Source organism: Lathyrus oleraceus, chromosome 5, assembly GCF_024323335.1.
Source record: "Lathyrus oleraceus cultivar Zhongwan6 chromosome 5, CAAS_Psat_ZW6_1.0, whole genome shotgun sequence".
Taxonomy (NCBI): Eukaryota; Viridiplantae; Streptophyta; class Magnoliopsida; order Fabales; family Fabaceae; genus Lathyrus; species Lathyrus oleraceus.
This window is the reverse complement of record NC_066583.1, coordinates 369,529,938-369,555,978: the sequence shown is the minus strand read 5'-3', so window position 1 is coordinate 369,555,978 and position 26,041 is coordinate 369,529,938. Positions and strand designations below refer to the sequence as shown.

At 38.3% G+C, this 26,041-nt stretch overlaps 1 long non-coding RNA gene across 1 annotated transcript; it reads right to left on the bottom strand.

The window, feature by feature from the left end:
• Positions 1-20,245: 20,245 nt before the first annotated feature.
• On the bottom strand, positions 20,246-20,645 carry LOC127079356 (uncharacterized). The gene is made up of 3 exons (XR_007787921.1): positions 20,609-20,645; positions 20,405-20,515; positions 20,246-20,315 (listed from the first exon to the last, which is right to left on the bottom strand). It is a non-coding gene; the product is annotated as an uncharacterized LOC127079356 (long non-coding RNA).
• Between the last annotated feature and the right edge of the window lie 5,396 nt (positions 20,646-26,041).

Sequence of the window (26,041 nt, the reverse complement as noted above, 5' to 3'; positions counted from 1 at the left end):
AGTAGATGAACTTGTTGGGTCACTCCAAACTTTTGAATTGGGTATTAGTGGCAGATTTGAAAAGAAGAAAAAGAGCATAACATTTGTATCTAACACTGAAGATGAAGGGGACCAATATGACTTGGATACTGATGAGGGAATGTATAATGCTATTGTACTGCTTAAGATACAATTCAATAAGGTGTTGAAGGGAATGGACAGGAAGTCGAGACCAAATGTCAAGAACATCTCATCTGACATCAGTAAGAATAGTGATTCCCAAAGAAAAGCAAGAACAAAAGAAAAGCCTAATAAAGGAAAAGGTATTAAGTGTCATGAATGTAAGGGTGTTGGTCACATTAGATCAGAATGTCCCACGTATCTAAGTTAGAAAATAGACTGGAAACTTAAAAGGTATATTTTTTAATTACCAATATCAAAATAAACAAGGAAAAGCCCTTGTGACAAAATTTATTCCTCCAGAAAGGAAGTATAAGCCCATGATGTCCGACCAAATGTTACAACATCCTTCCGGACATCAGGAAACTCAAACTAAAGTCAAGGTTTTGCCTTGGAAATGTCATTATTATGGTAAATATGGACATATAAAGCCTTTCTTTTACAGATTGCATGGTTATCCAAAACATCCAACACATCATAGGGCTAATCATGTAATGATTAAAACTAGAATGGAGTGGAAACCTAAGGTTATTCCACATGAAACTACTTGTTCTTCCAAATGCCTAATGTCCAAGGAAGATGAAGTCAAGTTGTGGCACCAGAAGCTTGGACATCTGAATCTTAAAGGGATATCTATTGGTTACTCTACAAACAATGGAGCTTACAGAGTATTTAACTTCAGAACCAAGGGCGTGATGGAATCCATTAATGTTGTGGTTGATTATTCAATTATTGTAAAAGGGACTGATGTCGATGAAGATATTGGAACATCATCTCAGCAGACTGATGCTTCAGAAAATATGGAAAACATTGAGTCAAACATTGAGCCAGCAAGGAATGAATTAGATGCTTATGCTGACATCTGAGTTGTTTGTTTTTATGTTTAATTTTGCATGTTTTCTTGTGGGGCTTTTCCCTAAGTATTGCATCTCTATGTGCCATGGTTTGTACCTCTAACTCACATGTTCTTCTACTGCTTTTCTATATTGTTTTGTTGCTATTGATGAAGGTCTACTTAGTCTTATCAAGTGATCAATGGACTTTTGATCACTTGAATAGACTGTGGGATTATACACGATCAAAGGATTTATCTAATCAAAAATTCTTTTGATAAACTTAAATCAACGAGATTGAATTAATGGTTAATTATGTTCAATATGTCTAGAGTTTAGTCCATTAAAACCTAGTTATCCTTATCACTAATCAATTAAAATCTAATGTTCTAATCATCTTCTAATGAAACTAATTAGAAACCTAATTAACCTAAAATCCTAAGTATTCTAATTAAACTCTAATCTTTCCAATTAATCTAATTAAATCCAATTAATCAAATGTGATAAATTATAAATCTCAAATTTTAATACCCTAATAAAAATTCAAGAAACTAATTAAATCTAAAACCCTGATATTTATAATTCCTAACTAAATCTAAAGTCTAATTAATTCTAGCACCTAAATCTAATACACTTCTAAATTCTCTAATCAATTCTAAAGCTCCTAATCAACTAACAAAAGATTAAAAAAACAAGAAAATCAAAAAACAACAAAAAAATGGCCACGCAAATGGGCCAAAACAGAGGGCGCAGGCTCACCAAGGAGAAACCAACACACTGGGGCTGGAGGTTCAATCCACACAGGAAGTGTGGGATCTGCTTGGACCGAACCTGGGCCTAAACCCCTCAAGGCCTAACTGCTTTTGAATGACCACAAATGCATCCTCCTTCAGAAAACTTTACCTCGCACCCCTACAATTGTACCCATATCCCTACAAATAATTATTTTGACCAAAATACCCTCATATAAAAAGGGCATATTTTTCAGAAATGAAAGTTTTTTCCATTTGCGCTTGAAGACTTCCGGAAGAGAAATTTTTGCATTTTTTGGCATTGTAAACCGGAACACTAAGAGTAAGTCTTCCGATTCACAAATTGTATACCGGAACACTTATCCAAAGTCTTCCGGTTCGCTGCATTTTTGGGGCATTGAACCGGAAGTCTTTTAGGAAGTCTTCCGGTTTGGTTGGCTGTGTACCGAAACTCTTTCTTAAAGACTTCCGGTTTGGATGAACTAAACCGGAACTCTTTTAAAAAGTGTTCCGGTAGTCAACCTTATTTTTCTCCACATCGGAACTCTTCTTTGAAGTGTTCCGGTGTTTTTTTTTTAATTTTTAATATTTTTAATTTTTAATTATTTTGTTATAATATTTTTTTATAGTGGTTCGAAGATGAGGGGCAGATGGTGAAGGAGAATAGCGATCCAAAACGCAACGGAAATTAAAATTTTCTCCTTTAGTGATCCTTACGAATGGGCATGATCAGTGATAGAATTGTTACCTCTTGTGACGATTGAAACCTTTGATGCAGATCTACGGAGCGATCACGAACGTTGAACGATGACAACGCCTCTACTTAGTCCACACGAACGGATTCCTTCAATCTCAGTGCTAGCTGCTACGAATGAAGACTTTGAGTGAGAGAGGGGGAGAGAGAGAGAGAGAGAGAGAGAGAGAGAAAACGAAAATGCAACCACACTTAATTCTTCTGCACAAGGGTTCTATTTATAGAACCACTTATGTGGGCTACAAGCAAAAAAGCCCACTTAAGTTATGTGGCCCATATTTTATAATATGCCAAAATCACTTAAGCACGTGGTACCTTACCATATTTCGTATTCTCCTTAAGTACATCGTACCTTACGATGTCCTACAATTCACTTATGTGCACCGTACCATACGGTGTTCCTTAGTTACTTTATCTCTCATCAATCCGTCCTTTGTGTGTGACCCTGTAGGTTTTCGCAGCATTGACAATTATATTAAATCACGTATTTAACATAATAAACAGTGAGCGGTATCTAGCAACACATCACTGCTACCCAAGACACGAAAATGTCATGTGATCTGACAAATCCTTTTGTGATAATACTTATGTGTACAATTACCCTTTTGCCCTTATGTCTATATTGAACACAAGGCATAGACCGTGTCATCCTTGTCCAGTTCAATATTGGGCCCATAGACATTTATCCTGTTACGCAAGATGGGCAAATTCCATCTAGGTCACTCATGTCCCTTAGCATGCTTCGTGGAGTACCCATCAACTGTCTTTATGGTCATCCAGTTACAGACAATGTTTGATCAGCAATAAAGCACTCGACTCTACATCTAAGGTCCATAGTGGTTTCAGGTCGAAGGGTGGTATACACCATTATCACCGTGAGAATAACTTATGACACTTTGCATAACATTATATATAGTATTCTCATAGCGGGTTAATCCAGTATAAATATTACTCTTAATATTCATACCTATGTTTAAGATTTGATAACTCCTTATCCATGATCCATGAGATGTGATCATCAGTCTATATACATAATAGTCTTAATGCTTTAATGTTATCCCATTTCATAATAAAGCTCGACTACGGATACTTTAAGAATAATGTCCTTATGTTTAATGTGATCTCATGATTAAGTCATACTTGATACATTAAACGGACTAGCTATTCTAGGGACTTTATTAAACAAACATAATAAAGAAAAAGTCCCAAAAGTATTGGCCTCTAGGGCTTACACCAACAATCTCCCACTAGCACTAGCGCCAATCAGGCATACCCCTAATGCCCATAGATCTAGTATGGCCATCATGCTTCTACTGCGCAAGAGGCTTTGTCAGTGGGTCAGCAATATTGTCAAGTGTAGGTACTCTGCATATTTTCACATCTCCTCTATCAATTATCTCTCGAATGAGGTGATAACGCCTAAGTATGTGTTTGGATCGTTGGTGAGGTCTAGGCTCCTTAGCTTGTGCGATAGCACCATTGTTATCACAATAGAGACCAATGGGATCCACAATGCTAGGAACCACGCCAAGTTCACTAATGAACTTTTGATCCAAACAACTTCCTTTGATGCGCTTGAGGAAGCAATATACTCGGCCTCAGTTGTAGAATCAGCAACTGTATCTTGCTTTGAACTTTTCCAGCTCACAGTGCCATCGTTTAAGCAAAACACATAACCAGATTGCGATCTAAATTCATCCTTATCTGTCTGGAAGTTAGCATCGGTGTATCCAATTACAGCCAGCTCTTCCTGACCTCCATATATCAAGAATGAGTCCTTAGTCCTTCTCAAATACTTAAGGATATTCTTGACAGCTACCCAATGAGCATCACCAGGGTTAGATTGGTACCTACTCGTTGCACTTAAAGCATACGAGACATCTGGTCGAGTACATAACATGGCATACATGATAGATCCTATTGCAGATGCATATGGAATCTTATTCATGTGATCCCTTTCTTCCTTAGTTGAAGAGGATTGTGTTTTTGATAGACACAGGCCATGTTGCATAGGTATGAATCCTTTCTTGGAATCATGCATATTAAAGCGTCTCAGCACTTTTTTTATGTATATACTCTGACTTAGGCCAAGCAGTTTTTATGATCTATCTCTATAGATTCTGATTCCTAATATATAGGCTGCTTCACCTAGGTCCTTCATAGAAAAGCATTTCCCCAACCAAGACTTTACTTGTTGTAGGGTATGGACATCGTTTCCAATGAGTAATATGTCATCTACATATAATATCAGGAAAACGATCATGCTCCCACTAACCTTCTTGTAGACACAAGGCTCATCTTCGTTCTTGATGAATCCATATTGTTTTACTGTTTTATCAAAATGAAGATTCCAACTTCTGGAAGCTTGCTTCAATCCATAAATTGATCTTTGTAACTTACATATCTTTTGGGCATCTTCTGGTATGTCAAATCCTTCAGGTTGTGTCATGTACACATCCTCAAGAAGATTCCCATTAAGGAAAGCAGTTTTGACATCCATCTGCCATATTTCATAATCATGATATGCAGCGATAGCAAGTAAACTCCGAACAAATTTAAGCATTGCAACTGGTGAAAAGGTTTCATCATAGTCAACCCCATGAATTTGTTTATATCCTTTTGCAACCAGTCTTGCCTTATAGGTATGTACCTTACCATCTATGTCAGTCTTCTTTTTGAAGACCCACTTGCATCCTATAGGGTTAACTCCTACAGAAGGCTATACCAAGGTCCAAACCTGGTTTGTGTACATGGAATCCATTTCAGATTTCATGGCTTCTAGCCACTTCTCAGACTCGGGACCAGTTATGGCCTCTTGGTAGGTCACAGGCTCATCTTGATCCATGAGTAATACATCACCTTGATCAGTTATGAGATATCCATATCTCTCAGGTAGTTGACGTATCCTGCTTGACCTACGTCGGTCTTGTTCTACTTGAGCAGGTTGCTCTTCAACAACTACTTGTGTTTCCTGCTCTAATTCCTCCATAGGTGTATCAATGCTTTGTGATTCTTGAATTTCTTCAAGCTCTAATTTCCTCCCACTGATTCCTTTGGAAATAAAATCCTTTTCTAGGAAAACTCCAGTTCGAGCGACAAACACTTTTCCCTCAGAAGGATTGTAGAAGTAATACCCTCTTGTTTCTTTAGGATACCCCACAAATAAGCATTTGTCAGATTTGGGCTCAAGCTTAGTTGAAATTTGTCGTTTCACATAAACTTCGCAACCCCAAATCTTCATGTAAGACATATGTGGTTTCTTACCACTCCATATCTCATATGGTGTCTTCTCAACCTTTTTGGATGGAACACGGTTAAGTGTGTAAGCTGCTGTCAATAGTGCATATCCCCAAAAGGAGTTTGGAAGATCGGCGTGACTCATCATGGATCGGACCATGCCTAACAGGGTTCGATTTCTTCTCTCAGATACACCATTCCACTGGGGTGTTCCAGGAGGAGTAAGTTGGGATAGGATCCCACACTCTTTCAGATGGTCATCAAACTCTAGGCTTAAATACTCACCACCTCGATCTGATCGAAGAGTTTTAATATTCTTACCTAGTTGGTTTTGTACTTCATTCTTGAATTCCTTGAACTTTTCAAAGGACTCTGATTTGTGTTTCATTAAATACACATAACCATATCTACTGAAATCATCAGTGAATGTGATGAAGTACTGAAAACCTCTTATGGCTGGTATGTTCAATGGTCCATATACATCAATATGTATGAGTGTTAGATACCCAAAAGTGCTTATTTGAGCCAACAATTAAGGGTATCTTTCACTCTATTTCCTTGCTAAATTGTCAAAATCACCTTTGTTTTAGATGAAATACATTACATTGATAAACAAGCTTGGTGCCTTTGATTTGTGTGTTATTGTGCAGGAAGAAGGCATGAAATAATTGAAATTTAAGACATAAGAAAGTTGGCAAAGGAACCAAAGAAAACAAGCATTCATCAGCATGCTCGCTAGGCGAGCGCCCAGCGAAAAGCTCCAGTAAAATGTCAATAAATTCGCCAGGCGAGCTGATAGCGAAGGTGGTAGCGAGTTCGTTCAGTTTTGGTGAAAAGCGCAGCCAGCACTCACTCGCTAGGCGAAGCTCTAGCGAGTCCCCAGCGAGCATTCCAGTAGCAAAACCTCTCAACCTCGCTGGGGCGAAGGTTGAAGCGTGTCCTTCGCTAGGCGAAGGTTTGTTCGCTAGGCGAACATGACAGTTTGAGTTAGTCTATTTTCTCTGGGCGCAGGTGCCTTTGGTGCCACAATTAGACCCTCGCTAGGCGAGCCTTTCTGCTCGCCTAGCGAGCATGACAACCCAGTACTACTCTATAAGTAGCAGGTGCCACTTTTGAGTGCCATACCTAGTTTTTACAGCATTTTTCCTCTTTTGTACTTTCTTAGAGATATTTTCCAGCATTGTTCTTAGGATCTTTTATGCCCTAGATTTCATTTCTCTTCATCTTGTAACCATCTTCTACAAAAAGAAGGTGGATTCCCATCCAACATCGATTATCCGACTTGGATGTTGATCAACCTTCTTCCGAAACTTGCCGACCAAGCTACCATGAAAATAAGTAGCTAAGTCCTCCATTTGTCAAGGTTAGATGTAGGTGATTACTAGCTTTGTGTGTAAATGTAAGGATCTTCATGTGTAAACTCTTTAATGGTGAATATATGATGAAAACTTTGTTTCTATTTAAAACTCTTTGTGTTGGTTTATGATCGAGAGATGTTTACCAACTCTTGACCTAGGTTTTCATCCAATCTTGTTTGTTAGCTAGAGATAGTAATGAATGATTTTGTTCACCATAAGGTTGAACCAAAAAGTTGTCATTTGATAGATTGTGTTCGAGAGAAACAATGGATCAAAATGGGAAAACTCACAATGTGTGTTCGAGAGAAACATATTGGGAGGACTTTGTGAAATGATTTATCATCTAAAGGAGTTTATAAGATTGTTGACCGAACAAATACATGCAAAGTGATCATCGAACCCTAACTTTGGCAATATTTCTCATTTATTCAAACCAAAACTTTTACCGCAATTTATTACCTTTTTATGCAAGATAACGTGACAACCAACCAAAACCTTATTGTTACATTGAGCTAAGATTAATACAACCATCGAACGGCGGTGATATCTTACAATCCCTGTGGATACGATAACAAAAACCCGACACGTAAATTTACAACTAACAATGAGGCCCAAAAGATCATTCGCTCTTTCACCTTTTCCTGTGAATGGAGACTTTGTCATCTTTCCAATTAAACAAGATATGCATGTCTCATATGATTCATAATCAAAAGAGTCCAAGAGTCCATCTTTATGGAGTTTGGAAATGCGTTTCTCATTTATGTAGCCTAATCGACAATGCCAAAGGTAAGTTGGATTTAACTCGTTAGGTTTCATCCTTTTAGTATTAATGTTATAGATAGGCATTTTGAGATCAAGGACATATAGTCCATTGTTCAATTGTGCAGTAGCATAGAATATATCATTCAAATAAATTGAGCAACAATTGTTCTTTATTATAAATGAAAAACCAAACTTGTCCAAACAAGAAATCGAAATAATATTCCTGCTAATTGCAGGTACATAATAACAGTTCTCTAACTGAATTATTAAACCACTAGGTAAAGTTAATACATAAGTTCCTACGGCTAAAGCAGCAACCTTTGCTTCATTGCCAACTCCTAGGTCAACTTCACCTTTTGCAAAATCTCTACTTCTTTTTAGCCCCTGCACATTTGTACAAATGTGAGAACTGCATCCAGTATCTAATGCCCATGATGTAGAAGTAGATAAATTTATTTCAATAACAAAAATACCTTAAGTTGAAGTCTCTACTCCATTCTTCGTGTCTTCCAGGTACTTTGGGCAGTTTCTCTTCAAGTGTCTGGTCTTACCGCAATGGAAGCAAGTGCCTGCCTTTGCTATGCCTCCACTAGGCTTTAAAGCAGCAACAGTGGGTATGGGTTTGGCAACTTCCTTGCCTTTCCCTTTATCACCCTGCTTGGTGGGTCTTTTGTTCTGTCTCTTTCCATTTTCGATCATCAGAATAGACTTCCCTTTTGACTTCAGGTTCTGCTCAGCAGTCTTTAACATGGCTAGAAGTTCAGGAAGAGATTTGTCCATATCATTCATATTGAAATTTAGGACAAATTGACTGAATCTATCTGGCAACGATTGCAAGATCAAATCAGTCGCAAGTTCCTTTCCAAGGGGAAAACCCAACCTTTCAAGGTTTTCCACATACCCAATCATCTTGAGCACATGGGGACCTACAGGGGCTCCCTCAGCTAACTTGCCTTGAAAAAGGGCTTTTGAAACTTCAAACCTTTCATGCCTTGCTTGCTCTTGATAGAGCATCTTCAGGTGTTCGATCATATCGAACGCTGCCATGTTCTCATGTTGCTTTTGCAATTCTGAGTTCATGGTAGCTAGCATGAGACAAGCAGTTTCATTGGCATCATCGACATGCTTCTTATAAGCATCTCTTTCTGCCTTAGGTGCAGAACTAGGAGGTTCCTCTTCAGGAACAGGTTTCTCCAAGACATACAGCTTTCTATCATGTTTGAGGACAATCCTCAGGTTTCGGTGCCAATCCAGAAAATTTGTCCTAGACAATTTTTCCTTGTCAAGGATTGGTCGTAAAATGTTGTTAGAGGTGTTTGTTGTCATGGTAATCTACATGAAATTAATGAAAATATAAGTATTAATAACATATTTAATTAGGCCTTTAATTAAATATGCTCCCACTATTTTACTCAAAACAAATGACCCTCATCATTTGATTCGAAAAATCCCGTTGGAAGATTTTCTAGTGGGTCGAGATCCATATTTCACTTTGTTCTAAGTCCGCGTAGGCGGATTACACATAACAAGGTTATTTAGGTAGGAACTCCTTCCAATTGTATCTAATACAACTCTCGAATATTTTAGTTGGGTGAATAACTCCTTATTCCAATCCATCACATGGATCATGTCCAACTCTTGCTTCTAAACACATATTATAATTTGTTTAGTTAAGTTTGGCCCATTGTTTTAGCAATTGGATATTACAATTATCCCATCGCACCTTACTAATATAGAACATGCACCTCGCATAGGCGAAACCTACATTATCTGATACTAGTCTTGATGAGTGCTAAAACTTGGAAAGCATAAACTTAATACTTAATTTGAGGGAATTGCAATTATTCTGATCTCACCGGCTTATTTATCATATAAATCTTCTCTCACATGCATCAACATACATTCACATGCATCAACATACATTCATATGCATCAACATACATAATGAAACAGTTATGGCCCTTAGTGCAATTGTTCTCCCAAGCCAATGAGAGAACCTAAGCTAACCTAATAACGATTTAAGCTTCTCCCAGCAAGATCTTCAAGGTTGTCCTCTTTTGAAATTGAATTCTTCTCTTTCTTCATAACATTCCATTACATAAAAGAAACTCGTTTTATATACGAGGGAGTGAGATGAGAAAAGAAGTTACATTAAGAGGTTAAAAGAAAGGCACGACACGCAGGTCGTATTTTAAAATCCCAAAACAAAATAAAGAAAAACTAAGGCCATAACCGATCACCACAAGACAATAATAATAAACACATTATTATTATTAATTTTAATTCCTTTAATTAATTAAAACCAAATTAAATTTCGGCGACCAATCACACTACGCAGAGTTAGTCGGGGGTCCGCTGCCCGGTCAGCGGGAACAATTCATTTGAAATCGACGTCGTTTTGCATCAACACAACTCTTGCGCAGTCACAAAACAGAAACCCCGAGAATTATGACTCTGTGAATGTGACGACCGTCACAAGCATGTTACGACCGTCACGTCCAGCTTGTTACGACCGTCACAAGCCCATGGCGAACTTCACGCGGCCAAAATAATAGAAACACCTAGAATTCTGAATCTGTGAATGTGACGACCGTCACAAAGCATGTTACGACCGTCACGTCCAGCTTGTTACGATCGTCACAGGCCCATGACGAACGTCACGTGGCCAAAATCAGCGCTTTTGAAACAGTCAACAGACGTGATCCAACAAGCCCTCAATTCACAACTCTTTGACAGCACAACCCTTGTTTGATCTCTTGCTGATAAGCTGCGTGTTTGTTCTTGAGAGAACCTCAACTTCTTTGCTTGATATGCCCTGATGGACTGCAAATGATTTGATGAGCGTAGCGACGTGATCACACTGAATCGCACCACGTTTTTGACTCGGACTTCACATGTTTTTTAGGTCTTTATTATCATTCACTACGCCAAATAAGGGAAAAGAGGGCGTTTATTTTGGCCTATAACAGCGCTTTTAAGCGCCCTCTAAAATGGCGCTGGCATAGGTAAAGACAGCGCTTTGTTTTCCTAGAGAAAGCGCTCTCTAAAGTGGCCCTTTAAGGGCCACATTATAGTGCGTTTTCAGAAAAAAGCGCCCTCTGTAACACCCTTCTAAAATACCCCAAATATTTAATTAAAATAATAAACATATATCAGAGTAATTATGCAGTTAAGGGTGTCACACAATCATTCACACCATGTTCCAAAATAACTGTCATGCTCTTTATTTAATCAATTAAACATGTGCATAAATCGCAGCGGATATAATTCAAATTTATCAAAACATGTAACATTCAATGTAAATTATTCAACAAGGTAAATATCCCATCCCGATGTTACATCTATCAGAGCACGACCCACTAAGGAGACTACACTAGACTCCAATCATTAGCTCCTACTCAACTCAGTTCTCGTTACCTGAAAAATAGTTGTAAGGGTGAGTTCCTCAATCAATATAATAAGCATTATAGATTATAATGTCATGTTAAGTAACTTAACACATTAATCACCCTAATCACAACATACAATCAGTAACAGCACATTAGCTCACATCATACTCAACATTCCATCACACACAAGTATAATCTCAAATCATACTCTACAACAACACAAACACACGTATAATATTGGAATACATCCATTCATATTATACGCCATACATACATTATGCAATGAGACTCCACACATGCGGTACCGACTATTCTTGAACATATAGTTCAAGCTCACCGATCCCTCCAGATACGGCTACTAAGCTCACTAGTCCCACTCATTGAGATCTAATGACTCACTCACTAATTCCTCACCATGGGAATTAGCTACAGCCCCGAAGGCTAGACTATGCACACTAATCATCTAGTATGCAACATCAACAACAAATCCACAATGATTCACTCACTAATTCCTCACCATGGGAATTAGCTACAGCCCCAGAGGCTATGCCATGCACGCTAATCATCTAGCAATGCAGCATCAACAACAATTCACAATGGACATATGCTCACACTCTAAGCCATACAACAGTCCATTCACAAATACATGCATAATATATACATTCATAGCATTATGCATATCATCATACATCATCAACACATGTATCAACACATCATTATCATGTAAATCAATTAAACACAGTATTAGCACACTCTACTAATACCGATACTGCTCAAAACAGCGGGATATAATCCCTATTACATCATACGCCAACATAGGCCAACTCTCAATTATGTACACAACATTAAAAAGCCAATTTTTCCACTCTGCAACAGTGTTAACCGGTTAACGCCCTGGGTTAACCGGTTAACGCAGCACAACACGCTTCCTGTCCCAAAACTTAACAGTGTTAACCGGTTAACGCCCTGGGTTAACCGGTTAACGCAGCACAAACAGCAATATTTCAGCAATCACAACAGTGTTAACCGGTTAACGCCCTGGGTTAACCGGTTAACGCAAGCAAAACAGCACATTTTCACAATTCAAAACAGTGTTAACCGGTTAACACCCTGGGTTAACCGGTTAACGCAAGACAGAAGTTGTTCCTGCGCTAACTCAAGGCAGAATGCAGAATTCTCCGCATTTTCCGCCATTGGAGGACTTCCGGACCTCCGATTCCGATTCCGTAAAAAGCTATACGTTCGGAATTTCACAACTAACCCAAACACAGATTCAATTTCAGTCTAAAATACAATTTCTCCAACATAATTCTTCAGCATCAACAATCCCAATTAGGGTCAAATTAACGGCTTATCACTACCCATCACATATTATCCCATAATACCCATTAATCGACGATAAACCCCCTTTACCTGATTAATCCGGCAAATCTTTGAGCTCCAAGCTTTTCTCTCTTCAACCTTCAGCCCTTGCTCTGTCTCTTTGCCCTTTTCCTCTTTCACGATCGTCTCTCTGTTTTCACGTGAAACTTTCTTTTTACCAAAATGGGATTCTTTCTCTTATTTCCAACATATATATATTTTCCGAATAATAATAATAACCCAAAAATAATAATAATAAAATTTCCAATTATTTAACTAAATTAATAAATAAATTATTAACTCAATTTAAATAATTATTTTATTATTATCGGGGTGTTACAACTCTCCCCCACTAAAAGAGTTTTCGTCCTCGAAAACATACCTCAAGCGAACAACTCTGGGTAAGACTCCTTCATCTTACTCTCCAGTTCCCAAGTCACATTGCCACCTGCTGGTCCTCCCCAAGCTACCTTCACCAAGGCAATCTCTTTACCCCGCAACTGCTTCAACTCTCGATCCTCAATCCTCATAGGTGATGTTTCAACAGTCAGGTTATCTCTCACCTGTACATCATCTATTTGGACTACATGCGACGGATCATGAATGTACCTCCTCAGCTGAGACACATGAAAAACCTCATGCAAATTCGCAAGCGACGGCGGTAAAGCGACACGATAGGCTACCTCCCCTATCCTCTCCAAAATCTGATAAGGACCAATAAATCGAGGTGTCAACTTCTTCGACTTCAAAGCTCGACCAACACCAGTTATCGGAGTAACACGAAGAAACACATGATCTCCCTCTTGGAACTCAAGTGACTTCCTCCTCTTATCATGATAACTCTTCTGACGACTCTGAGCAATTCTCATCTTCTCCTGAATCATCTTAATCTTTTCCGTAGTTTGTTGAACAATCTCCGGTCCAACCACAGCACTCTCACCGGACTCATACCAACATAAAGGTGTCCGACATCTCCTACCATACAAAGCTTCAAACGGTGCCATACCAATGCTCGAATGAAAACTATTGTTGTAGGTAAACTCAATCAAAGGCAAATAACAATCCCAAGCACCTCCTTTTTCCAAAACACAAGCTCTCAAAAGATCCTCTAATGACTGAATCGTCCTCTCAGTCTGACCATCAGTCTGCGGATGATATGCAGAACTCAATCTCAGCTTAGTTCCCAAAGCCCTCTGCAAACCTTCCCAGAACTTCGATGTAAATCTAGGATCTCTGTCCGAAACAATACTCGACGGAATACCATGCAAACTTACAACCTTCTCAATATACAACTCAGCTAACCTCTCTAACGGATAATCCATTCTGATCGGAATGAAATGAGCCGACTTGGTCAACCTGTCAACAATCACCCAAATGGCTTCAAAATTCTTATTTGTCCTCGGCAAACCAGAAACAAAATCCATACTGATACTATCCCACTTCCACTCTGGAATAGCCAACGGTTGCATTAGCCCAGACGGCTTCTGATGCTCAATCTTTGACTTCTGACAAGTCAAACAGGAATAAACAAAACTCGCAATTTCTCTTTTCATCCCCGGCCACCAAAATAACTTTTTCAAACCATGATACATCTTCGTAGCTTCAGGATGAATACTCAAGCCACTACGATGTCCTTCCTCCAAAATACTCTTCTTAAGTTCGGTAACATCCGGAATACACACCCGATTACCAAATTTCAAAACACCATTCTCATCAACTCTGAATTCACCACCTTGGCCTTGATTCACTAAGGTCAACTTATCAACCAAAAACACATCGGATTTCTGACCCTCTCTGATCTCATCCAGAATACCACTGGTTAACTTCAACATTCCCAATTTAACACTATTGTGAGTACTCTCACACACCAAACTCAAGTCTCTAAACTGCTCAATTAAATCCAATTCTCTAACCATTAACATGGACATATGTAATGATTTCCGACTCAACGCATCAGCCACTACATTTGCTTTACCCGGATGGTAATTCAAACCAAAGTCATAATCCTTCAGAAATTCTAACCATCTCCTCTGTCTCATATTCAGCTCTTTCTGATCAAATAAATACTTTAAACTTTTATGGTCACTGAAAACCTCAAATCTCGACCCGTACAAGTAATGTCTCCACAATTTCAGAATGAATACCACAGCTGCCAACTCTAAATCGTGTGTCGGATAGTTCCTCTCATGAACCCTCAGTTGTCTCGAAGCATAAGCTATAACCTGCTTATTCTGCATCAACACACCACCCAAACCCAACAATGAAGCATCATAGTAAACCTCAAATGGTTCCGACGAACTCGGTAATATCAGAATAGGAGCAGTAGTCAACCTTCTCTTTAACTCTTGGAAACCTCCTTCACATTTTGAGTCCCAAACAAATGCTTGCCCCTTTCTAGTCAACATCGTCAACGGTAACGCCAACTTAGAAAATCCCTCAATAAACTTCCTATAATAACCAGCCAAACCAAGGAAACTTCGAATCTCAGCAACCGACTTCGGAGCTTCCCACTTAGACACCGCTTCTATCTTAGAAGGATCAACAGCAACACCACCTCTTGAAATCATATGACCAAGAAAACTAACCTCTTCTAACCAAAATTCACATTTAGAGAGTTTAGCAAATAACTTCTTTTCTCGTAGGACTTCTAAAACCACTCTCAAATGCTCAGCATGCTCTTCTTCAGATTTCGAATACACCAAAATGTCATCAATAAACACCACAACAAACTGATCTAGGTACGGATGGAAAATCCTATTCATATACTCCATAAATACTCCAGGCGCATTAGTCACACCAAAAGGCATTACAGAATACTCATAATGTCCATACCTTGTTCTGAAAGCAGTCTTCTGAATATCCTCAGTTTTCACACGTATCTGATGATACCCAGATCTCAAATCTATCTTGCTGAACACACTCGCACCAACCAACTGATCCATCAAATCATCAATCCTCGGCAAAGGGTACCGATTCTTGATCGTCACTTTATTCAATTGCCTGTAGTCCACACACAACCTCATAGTACCTTCTTTCTTTTTAACCAACAACACTGGTGCACCCCACGGTGACACACTCGGACGAATAAATTTCTTATCCAACAGATCCTCCAGCTGACTCTTCAATTCAGCCAACTCAACAGCAGACATACGATACGGAGCCATCGATATCGGTCTAGTACCAGGTACCAAATCAATCGAGAACTCAACTTCACGCTCTGGCGGCAATTCATTTACTTCTTCAGGAAACACATCAGGAAAATCACACACCACGGCTAGATCGCCCATCACCAGTTTATCTTTAGCCTCTAAAGTCGCTAACAGCATAAACAACTCTGCCCCACCTGCTACTTCCTCATTCACCTGCCTTGCTGATAGAAACAAATCCTTACCTTCCTCAATCTCAGGAAATACCACAGTCTTATCAAAACAGTTGATATAAACTCGGTTACACACCAACCAGTTCATACCCAGAATAACATCGATCTGCACTAGTGGAAGACACACAAGGTCTATCCCAAAGTCTCTACCAAAAATACTCAAGGGACAATTCAAACAAACTGAAGTATTAGTCACTGAACCCTTCGCAGGAGTATCAATCACCATACTTCCAAGCATCTCAGATATCTCTAACTTAAGTTTCACAGCACAATCCAAAGATATAAAGGAATGAGTAGCACCGGTGTCAATAATAGCTACAAGAGGAAAGCCATTAATATAACACGTACCTCGGGTCAAACGATCATCTGCAGAAGTCTCAGAACCCGATAAAGCAAAGACCTTGCCTCCTGACTGACTCTCCTTCTTCGGCTTAGGACACTGTGGACTGATATGGCCCAACTCTCCACAGTTGAAACAAGTTACAGTCTTCAACCGGCACTCTGCAGCCAAATGACCACCTTTTCCACACTTGAAACACTTCATCTCAGCACTGGTACACTCATGGACACGATGTCCAGCCCGACCACATCTATAACACTTAACAGGAGCACTGGAGTCTCCCCCACTAGGCCTCTTCATCACACCCTGCTTCTGAAAACCTTTGCCAACTGCATACGGTTTTCCACGATCATTCTGATTCTTGCCTTTCCTATCAACCCTCTGCTGATAGCTCTCTGCTCTGGCCTTGGAATCCTGTTCAAAAATCCTGCAACAGTCAACCAAGTCAGAAAACACTCTGATCCGCTGATATCCAATAGCCTGCTTGATCTCGGGACGCAACCCGTTCTCAAACTTCACACATTTCGAAAATTCTCCAGCAGCCTCATTATAGGGAGTGTAATACTTAGACAGCTCTGTGAACTTCGCAGCATATTCAGTCATAGACCGATTGCCCTGCTTCAATTCCAAGAATTCTATCTCTTTCTTTCCTCTGACATCCTCTGGAAAATACTTCCTCAGGAATCTCTCTCTGAACACAGCCCAAGTGATCTCAGCATTCCCAGCAGATTCCAACTCAGTGCGGGTAGCAACCCACCAATCATCAGCTTCCTCTGACAGCATATGCGTACCGAACCTGACCTTCTGGTTATCGGCACACTCAGTCACTCGGAAGATTCTCTCTATCTCCTTCAACCACTTCTGAGCACCATCTGGATCGTATGCTCCCTTGAACATTGGAGGATTGTTCTTCTGGAACTCACTCAGTTGACGAGCAGCTCCCATTCCCACAACATTCGGATTTCCTCCAAGTACTCCAGCTAGCATACCCAGAGCCTCAGCAATCGCAGCATCATCTCTACCTCTTCCAGCCATCTCTATTCTGAAAACCCAAACAAACTAAAACAATGAGTACTGATAGGGTCACACAACACCTATACCGTACAGGGGAAACAGAATAATTACGACTCGACTCGACCGACTATGCTCTGATACCACTAATGTAACACCCTTCTAAAATACCCCAAATATTTAATTAAAATAATAAACATATATCAGAGTAATTATGCAGTTAAGGGTGTCACACAATCATTCACACCATGTTCCAAAATAACTCTCATGCTCTTTATTTAATCAATTAAACATGTGCATAAATCGCAGCGGATATAATTCAAATTTATCAAAACATGTAACATTCAATGTAAATTATTCAACAAGGTAAATATCCCATCCCAATGTTACATCTATCAGAGCACGACCCACTAAGGAGACTACACTAGACTCCAATCATTAGCTCCTACTCAACTCAGTTCTCGTTACCTGAAAAATAGTTGTAAGGGTGAGTTCCTCAATCAATATAATAAGCATTATAGATTATAATGTCATGTTAAGTAACTTAACACATTAATCACCCTAATCACAACATACAATCAGTAACAGCACATTAGCTCACATCATACTCAACATTCCATCACACACAAGTATAATCTCAAATCATACTCTACAACAACACAAACACACGTATAATATTGGAATACATCCATTCATATTATACGCCATACATACATTATGCAATGAGACTCCACACATGCGGTACCGACTATTCTTGAACATATAGTTCAAGCTCACCGATCCCTCCAGATACGGCTACTAAGCTCACTAGTCCCACTCATTGAGATCTAATGACTCACTCACTAATTCCTCACCATGGGAATTAGCTACAGCCCCGAAGGCTAGACTATGCACACTAATCATCTAGTATGCAACATCAACAACAAATCCACAATGATTCACTCACTAATTCCTCACCATGGGAATTAGCTACAGCCCCAGAGGCTATGCCATGCACGCTAATCATCTAGCAATGCAGCATCAACAACAATTCACAATGGACATATGCTCACACTCTAAGCCATACAACAGTCCATTCACAAATACATGCATAATATATACATTCATAGCATTATGCATATCATCATACATCATCAACACATGTATCAACACATCATTATCATGTAAATCAATTAAACACAGTATTAGCACACTCTACTAATACCGATACTGCTCAAAACAGCGGGATATAATCCCTATTACATCATACGCCAACATAGGCCAACTCTCAATTATGTACACAACATTAAAAAGCCAATTTTTCCACTCTGCAACAGTGTTAACCGGTTAACGCCCTGGGTTAACCGGTTAACGCAGCACAACACGCTTCCTGTCCCAAAACTTAACAGTGTTAACCGGTTAACGCCCTGGGTTAACCGGTTAACGCAGCACAAACAGCAATATTTCAGCAATCACAACAGTGTTAACCGGTTAACGCCCTGGGATAACCGGTTAACGCAAGCAAAACAGCACATTTTCACAATTCAAAACAGTGTTAACCGGTTAACACCCTGGGTTAACCGGTTAACGCAAGACAGAAGTTGTTCCTGCGCTAACTCAAGGCAGAATGCAGAATTCTCCGCATTTTCCGCCATTGGAGGACTTCCGGACCTCCGATTCCGATTCCGTAAAAAGCTATACGTTCGGAATTTCACAACTAACCCAAACACAGATTCAATTTCAGTCTAAAATACAATTTCTCCAACATAATTCTTCAGCATCAACAATCCCAATTAGGGCCAAATTAACGGCTTATCACTACCCATCACATATTATCCCATAATACCCATTAATCGACGATAAACCCCCTTTACCTGATTAATCCGGCAAATCTTTGAGCTCCAAGCTTTTCTCTCTTCACCTTCAGCCCTTGCTCTGTCTCTTTGCCCTTTTCCTCTTTCACGATCGTCTCTCTGTTTTCACGTGAAACTTTCTTTTTACCAAAATGGGATTCTTTCTCTTATTTCCAACATATATATATTTTCCGAATAATAATAATAACCCAAAAATAATAATAATAAAATTTCCAATTATTTAACTAAATTAATAAATAAATTATTAACTCAATTTAAATAATTATTTTATTATTATCGGGGTGTTACACCCTCTGGAGTGGTCCATAAAGGGCCACCTTAGAGGGCGCTTTCTGGACAAAGCGCCCTCTAAAGTTGTCAATGTAAAGTGTTTAGAGGGTGCTTCCTACAAAAAGCGCCCTCTAAAGTGTTAGTTATTTTAAAAAAAATTGTTTGAAAAACAGTGGGTATTTAATTGGGAACCTGTTCGCATGCTGCAAAAGTGTAAAATTCATATTGATTTCATCCTTTAATCCAATGTTATACACCATTAATCCATTGATATATACAACATGAATCCATTTATATACAACATTAATCCTCCATATATACAACATTAATATATTGATATTCATGCATGTACAACAACATTCCATACATATATGTACAACAACTACAACCTATATGATTCTATGATCAATAATGAATTGACACAATTCATCCTTCATTTCATCCAAATGAGCTCTTGAGTAAGATTTGTATTTGTCAAAGTACTACAATTAAGAGAATAAAACATATTCATGATTTAGTAACAAATTAGATGAAATATCCGATAATATTAAAATAAACCCTAAGTTATTATTCCATACCATTTTTGGGATGTCTATACGATTCAACGCAATGATATCTCTCATAAATCTCAATACAAAAAATCCGCAATCGTTCGAATTGTTTTGCTGAGGACACTACACAGAAAAACAAACAATTTATATATATATATAGTTAATTTCTTACAAACACTATTATAAGCAAAAAACAAACACTATTATAAGCAAAAATAAGAAACTTAATATATACCTGAACTCTGACCCAGGTAATGTCCTTCCTATTACGATAATTCTTTTTCGATCTAAATTTTAGTATTGCCCTAACAAATTAAAACGTATATTGAGATCAATCTGACAGACATAATTAAATATACAAATACACACGAATATTTAGGGGAATTTCACTTACGCGTCAACCGTCTTCTTCATACTCGGATATTTACTCCAATTACCCGGTAACGAATCGAGATAATACACCATTAGTCTCGAAAGATCCATAGCAACCAACACCCAGTGACCACTGTAAAATAAAACAAAAATTTAGATGCATGAAAATTTTCTACGTAAAAGATATACATAGATTAGAATGAAATTATTAGAAAGAAAATCTAACCCGTTGCCAGAATTAAACGGTAAAAAATACAAATTGGGTGTAGTATTATCGCCGGCCACCATGAATCTATCGACTAGTTCATTCATTACGGATATTGGATTTTTCGTTATAAACGTTGTGTTGATACGGGAAGCAGCAATAAAATTGAATCGGTTACACAATTCAGTTCCCCGCATCAATGTGTCATACATATACCTTAAATAGAAACATAATAAACATTAGACTACTCATTGAAATGTGTAAATAAATTTTTCAACTAAGTAAATAATAGATTGATCGGAGTACCATATGTATGTATGAATGACAGCGATGCCCAATTCTTCGTGTTCAAAAAGTTGTAGCATGTCCTCCTTTGCAATTAATTCGGAATGAGCAATTCCGAAAACACCTTCATCCATATCTACACTACGGATGGCGCCGTGCATAATATCTGACTCTTCCACCATTTTCTCAAGACGCATCACAATTTGAGATTTTGTCCCGGACGTCGTTGGAATTTCCTTACTAGCTTTGTCCAACATTTGACCGGGAACCTAAAAATATAAATTAAATCATGACTTTTTGTGATGCAACAGAATCGTTGTGTATATAATTCAATGGGTATATATATTTGTACCTCTTTTTGAGATTTAGGATTTGTTTTTGTTCCGGACTTCGTTGGAATATGCTTACCAGCTTTTTTCAACATTCGACGGGAACCTAAAAATTCATATAAATTAAATCATGACTTTTTGTGATGCAACAGAATCGTTGTGTATATAATTCAATGGGTATATATATTTGTACCTCTTTTTGAGATTTAGGAATTGTTTTTGTCCCGGACTTCGTTGGAATATTCTTACCAGCTTTTTTCAACATTCGACCGGGAACCTAAAAATTCATATAAATTAAATCATGACTTTTTGTGATGCAACAGAATCGTTGCGTATATAATTCAATGGGTATATATATTTGTACCTCTTTTTGAGATGCAACCGACTCGATGCGTCTTGAAATCCCTTTACCAGCTTTATGTGTGGGTCTTGTAGGAGTCTAACATTACCATGTAATAAGGATTGATTAAATATCATAATTGTAGCTGAATTGAAATGTGAATACTAAATATTCATAATCATTTAGAACATATATACCTCGGCATCTGGGAAAATTAGATCTGACGGCCATGCAACAAAGGATTCGACTGCATCTCGCATCAACGTTGTCTCTGAAACAACGTCAGGTAATGGTAGAAGCGCGTCCGTATCTAATACAAGGTCAACCGAAACTTTCATATATCCCACCGGGAGGGGATTATGGTGAAGTAATTCACCCGAAGTGTTGTGCACTTTTCCCTTGCCAACTATGCGATAAGTTGGTGACGATAGATACAGCTGACAAGGTATAATGCCCTAAACCAATAATAAATATGTTATTGTTAACGTGTATATGTGTCAAGTAAAAAAGTGTTATTTTAATTTCATAATAACATATATAATTACCTCGGGAAATTTCGGTTGACAATTGATACTAGCTCGGTCACTAGTATCTTTTTCCTCGGAACCGTGCCTTTCCTCTCTATACCTTGGATTCTCCTTTTGCAGTTCGAGTACTTGTGCCCTTAACTCCGCCAAGGTCTCCATCACCTCTTTGTTGGTAGGATTTTTTGTTTTTGGTTTTTTATAAAATGACGACGGAGTCACACCAAAACCCTTACACCTCACACGACGGAATACTCAGGAACATTTAGTACTCGACTATGTAGGCTCCTGCAATCCTGGACCTCGGTTGAAGGTAAGGTTTGGGATAAAGTCTCCTGAAATATTATTAGAGGAGATTAAAAATGAATTATATGTCTAACAAAATTTTCGATATAATTAAAGAAATAATGTTATATATACTTACACATTCGTCATAAACATTTTGAACCACTTCAACGACAACCCCATCTTTCCTAACTCGAGCAGCCTTCCATAATACGTGCTCCAGAAGAGATGTTGCGTCACTTTTCTCCTCGGCTAGCTACACATTGAATCAGATTATAAGATCATCAATTATAACATATTGTGACAATCTATAAGCTCATAGCATTTGAATATACTCACAATTCTTTGTTGTAACCGTGCATATCCCGTACGCCCTTTTTTGTACGGATACGCGAGTTTTGATGCCCTTTTCCGATTTTTGTCGCTTACTTCCTGGATAAAAAAGTTTAAGGCATATCAGAACCAAGTAACTTAACAATTGTATAATACCATAATTAATAGACATTACATGGAATTTTTCGTTTCTTCGTTTGGCGACAAAGTTATCCCATTCTTCGGCTGAAATAATCTCCGCATACTTCATTGGCCGTTCTGCTTCAACAAATTTTCCTTCCTCATCCTTGAGAAATTTGTTGGACAAAAAGGATCGAAATCCTCGGAGTCTTTTTCCGGCCAATTGAATACAATATTTTTGCCGGCTTTCATTGATGTGAAAGGATCTCTAAAAAACATACACATGGAGTGTGTTATTATAAGTAATATTATAACAATATATGGTCAACAAATAGTCAACAAAAAAAACATATAACAATATATGGTAAGTACCTGTATCTCGGACCATATTTTTTCTTTGCCAACCTTCAATTCCGGACTTCTCCAATTGTCACATGTAATCGGAATATGTTGTCGAACAAGGAAACCAATGTAACTTGCCAACATTGAACCGTTAGGCTCAATTAGTTGGTCTTCAGCACTCCAATGTACTTCGAATTTTTCACCCTTGTCTCTTGCACGAATGATTGACTTCATAACAATCAATCCTCGTTTGATTTCATTTTCAACATTGTTACGTGATCCACTCGCGTCATGGGTATCGTCTTGGTTACTAGCCATTTTATCTGTAATATAGAAATGATTCAATAAGACCCAAGTAAGACAATAACCATATTCGTGAAGCTACACAAAAAACACATTCATATACCTTCCATTTCTCTCATGTTACAACAATCTAAACTCTCTCTTTTTTTCATCATTATTGAATACAAACTCACACACACCTACTGCATACAAAAGTCCAATGCAAACTTATGGTGTTTGGAACATGAACAAACTTGCATCCATAATCATCAAACTTCCAAGCACAAGCTCAAACACACTCCAAATGACATCAGTTTTCAATCAGAAATAAAAAACCTTACATAACCATACAACATACAACATTCAGTGATCAAAACCATACACACAAAAATAACAAAAAATGATTTTCAACAAGGTGCTCATGAATACCATATAGTGCTCGTTTGCCCTAAACAACATTAATCAACATAATGCACAAAATGTAAAACTCAGTTTAGAAAATGCCCTAATCAAACACCTGAAAATACAAACTATTGAGAGAAATACCTTCAAGGTGACGGTAACGATGGAGAAGAAAGTGAACAGCGACGGTGGACGCAGATAACTCAGTGAACGTGAACGCAGCAGCAGGAAAAGGCGACGGCGACGACGACGGTGAGGGAGGGAGAACGAATGGAGGACGAGAGTAATCGCAGTAGAGAGTAATCGCAGTAGAGAGAAAACCCAGTTACGTAAACGAAATAGCATATAGCGAGGGAAAATAAAGAGACATGCAGTATATGTTATAATTTTAATGTTTACTAAAGGGGACCTTAGAGGGAGCTTGTGTAAAAAAAGCGCCCTCTAAAGGGGGCCTAAGAGGGCGCTTCTAAAAGCGCTCTCTAAGGCTTTCCAAAAGCGCCTTATAAACTGGAAATGTACATGGACTTAGAGAGCGCTTTTTTAAAAGCGCCCTCTAAGGGTACCCTTAGAGGGCGCTTTCATAAACGCGCCCTCTATTAGTGTCCCTCCATTTCCTCATTATTTTTTCGCTTCACTTTAGAGGGCGCTTTGTTACAAAAGCGCCCTCTAAAGTGCGTTGTCTATTCCAGTTGTTCGCTCCTTATTTTTTTCTCTTCACTTTAGAGTGCGCTTTTGTAATAAAGCGCCCTCTAAGGTGCGCTGTCTATTCCAGTTTTTGGCGTAGTGATTTTACTTGCGTTATGCTTTCTTTTGTGTTGTTTTCAGGTATTTAGCTCTTTCAAGACATTTTTAGAATAAACGAAGCAAAAAGACCATAAAATTAGGGTTTTCGGTAAAAATTGTACTCATGGCAATCTGCATGGCGTCGCTATAGGAGAAGCCATGACACATCAGCCCTCAACCAGGAGGAAACTGCCACGACCCCATGAACTTCCCCATTTACTCACATGGAGGGCGCCATGGAGGGGTGGCGGGCGCCACCTTTGCATTTCACGTTCCCATTAAAGAGAAGTTGAAGGGCATCCTGGTCTTTGCATGCTGTTGAGTTCCTCTATAAATAGGTCGTTCTAGTTTATTTCCAAATCATCCAACTTAGTTTACAACACTAAGACTGTATTATCATCTGTAAAAGCGGTAATCCGTCACATCAAGGGGTTATCGCACCTTAGTGAGATTGAGTTAGAGCACATTGACTTTGTTGTCGTCTTTATTTTCAAAGTCAAAGGTTTATTTACTTTCTTGTACCAGATTTAAAGCCTCCGTTTGGAGCAGGTTCTAATTTAATCGCCTTTTTATTTTACTTTCCATGCTTTTTTTTTGTTTAATTCCTTGTCATGCGTTACCCTATTTAATTACTTGCCATGCTTTACTTTATTTAATTTCCTGCCATTGTCTTTACTTTATTTAATTTTCTCACCATTATCTTTATTGCTCGTTTTAATTGTTTTACACGCTTTACTTGTTCTTTACGCCTTACATTCTAAACAACTTTTCATCATGATCAATATCGTTGTGTTTGTTTGTATTACCATGTCTGGCTAAATCTTTCAAAGGTTAGAATGTAAGGATCACGGTTAAAGAGATGTTTCACATATTGCATCTGTAGAAATGCTTTAGGGGCTGTTTTGATTCTTAATTCGAGTTTTCCAAAACAAACTTGGTTAATTTTAACTACTCAAGGAGTGCGAAATCACCCTGGCTTAGTTAACTAGGAATTTTTATCACTTTAAGGAAAAATGATTTTTGAAACTGTTTTCGGACGTGTTGATAGATTTAAAATCAGGAAACTCCTTGGGTAAACTTTCCGAATCAAAATCACTTTTCAACTAAGCTTACGAGTCTTATTTCTTAAAAATAGGTTTACTACTTTAGCATTCTGCGCACCTTTTATAAGTGACAATAAAAGGCCTTAATTTAAGGGTAAACTCGGTTCTGAATACGCGAAAGCGACAGTTCCTGTTAAATGGATTCTTTTCAAGAGTAGAAAATATTGCCCCATAAGTAGTTCTATTTAGACAATCGAAGCATCCTTTAACTGACGTGAAATACATTCAAGCCTATCTTTATATGCAATGTATTTATCATTTTCTTTACTTACTGTTATTTTGCGACATCAATATCTCATTTGTACCGCCTTAGATAAACATCGTAA